The following is a 2,552-nucleotide window of genomic DNA, read 5'->3' as shown; positions in this document are numbered from 1 at the left end:
CTCTTAAATTAACCCATCTCCTGCTTATGCCAATGTTTGTTAGCCTGACTTTCTGTCAGTCTCTAGAAGAGCCCTGTCCAATAGAAATATAATGTGAGCCACAAAACTGAAGCACAGGTATAATTTAAAATTTTCAAGTTCACACACTATGGAGAAACAAGTGAAATTAATTTACTAATATTTTATCTAACCAAATGTATAAAAATATTATCATTTCAACATATAATCACTATAAAAATTATTAATGAGATATTTTAGTTTCTCTTTGTTTTGTACTCTCTTTAAAATCCGGTGTGCATTTTACACTTACATCACATCTCAATTCACACGAGGCACATTTATTTTTAATTTTTATTGAAATATAGTTGATTTACAATGTTGTATTAGTTTCAGGTGTACAGCAAGTTGATTCAGTGTTATATATATATATATGTACATTGTTTTATATATATGAACATAAAATATATATATTCTCTCTATATATTTACATATATATTCCTTTTTAGATTCTTTTCCATTATAGGTTATTGCAAGATATTGAGTATAGTTCCCTATGTTATACAGTGGGTCCTTGTTGGTTATCTATTATATATATAGTAGTGTGTATATGTTAATCTCAAAACCCTAATTTATCCCTCCCCCCCACCACCAGCTTTCCCATTTGGTAACCGTAAGTTTGTTTTCTATCAGACTAGACACATTTCAATTGTGAAAGAGGCACATGTAGTAGTGACTACTGTATTAGACAGAGCAGTTTTAGATTCTAGAACATACCTAGTTCTTTCCCTTTTATAAAAAAAATCACAAATAAGCTCTTTTATTTGTCACCATTAAAAGTCTGAATTTTAAACAGATTCTTGGACTGGTGACTCATATCCATCAGCTCATTCGACCTTAACACCTGTCTTATGTCCAGTAGCTTTTCCAAGAACTATCACCTTCACCATGAAGCTCCAGAGTTTTCCCAATTCAAATTTGGGCTTCTTCAGCATTTTTACTTTTCTAACAAAGAATCATGGAGCAGATAAATATATTGGCAAGCCTTTCCTATGCCTTTTCCAGTGCTGTCTGGAATCAATTTATTGACCACCTCTTTCAAGTCATTTATTTGTCTGCTCCTCTTGGGTCATGATTTCCATCATCTTCTTCCAGATTAGGAGGAACTGTCGGTGCTGGGCATAAGAGTTCTTCTGAATCTGATTGTTGCATTTTTTAGTAAAATGCACACAGAATAGATGAAGCAAATAACCATGGGTAGTCTTCATATCAACATGAACTTCAATCATGTTCTGCCATTTTTGACCATGGAGCACATTTTGTCACAGGTAAGACCCATGCAATGGAAATTAGTTAGGCAGTTTTTGCCCTGAACATCCTCAATAATTAGCTTGAATTTTCTAAATGCAACTTCATCACTCTGCAGATCAGCAAGGTTCACTTCAAAAACATGACCCTTGAGGTCATCAGATGCAATTTTGGTTGCTTGAGTTCTCATGATTAGTGTTTTCCCAATATTTCTTATATTGAACATAGCTGGTGCTTTCACATCATACAAATCTTTCTTAGAAAATGGGTCAACCACTTTCTTCTTGCCCCCTTTGGCCACCTTGTGTAACGTGCTTGTTCTGGCCGACTGCCATAGCGCTGCTCAGTGTTCTCTCCCTTCTGATGGCCTCTACACCTGGAGGGTCCTAAGCTTGGATTACTCTTCCTCTAGCTCTTTTAAAAATATATACTTTTGGATAAATCATTGATAAAAGATTATTCACACATATAATGTGCAAACAATATGTAAATATTCACATATATATAATGTATATTCATAGTATAGAAATTAACATAATGCAAGTTTATTTCTTGCACATTCAAAGTCTAATGAAGAACACACGGCCCGCCTCAGGCTGGTGCAATGTCACTCCAGTCTCTGCAACCGCAGGCTCGCCCCGCATTCCGTACCCCTCCCTCCCCCCAGCCTGAGTGAGTCAGAGCCCCTGAATCAGCTGCTCCTTTAACCCCCTCCTGTCTGAGCGAAGAACAGATGCCCTCAGGCAACCTACACACAGAGACGGGGCCAAATCTAATGCCGAACCCCGGGATTTGTGCGAACAAAGAAGAGAAAGGGAAATTTCTCCCAGCAGCCTCAGGAGCAGCGGATTAAATCTCCACAAGAAACCTGATACCCTGCATCTGTGGAATACCTGAATAGACAACGAATCATCCCAAATTGAGGATGTGGACTTTGGAAGCAACAATATATGTATATATTTCCCTTTTCCTCTTTTTGTGAGTGTGTATGTGTATGCTTCTGTGTGTGATTTTGTCTGTATAGCTTTGCTTTTCCCATTTGTCCTAGAATTCTCTCTGTCCATTTGTTGTTGTTTTAGTATAGTTTTTAGCACTTGTTATCATTGGTGGATTTGTTCTGTGGTTTGGTTGCTCTCTTCTTTCTTTCTTTTTTTTTCTTTAATTACTTAAAAAAATTTTAATAATTATTTTTTTATTCTAATAACTTTATTTTATTTTATTTAATCTTCTTCCTTCTTTCTTTCTTT

General features: G+C 35.9%; 1 pseudogene; it reads right to left on the bottom strand.

The window, feature by feature from the left end:
• Nucleotides 1-845: 845 nt before the first annotated feature.
• Nucleotides 846-1,640, bottom strand: LOC115858368 (small ribosomal subunit protein eS1-like; annotated as a pseudogene).
• Between the last annotated feature and the right edge of the window lie 912 nt (nt 1,641-2,552).

This window comes from Globicephala melas, chromosome 1 (assembly GCF_963455315.2).
Source record: "Globicephala melas chromosome 1, mGloMel1.2, whole genome shotgun sequence".
Classification (NCBI taxonomy): domain Eukaryota; kingdom Metazoa; phylum Chordata; class Mammalia; order Artiodactyla; family Delphinidae; genus Globicephala; species Globicephala melas.
Note: the sequence above shows the minus strand (reverse complement) of the source record. Positions and strands in the feature narration are given on the sequence as shown.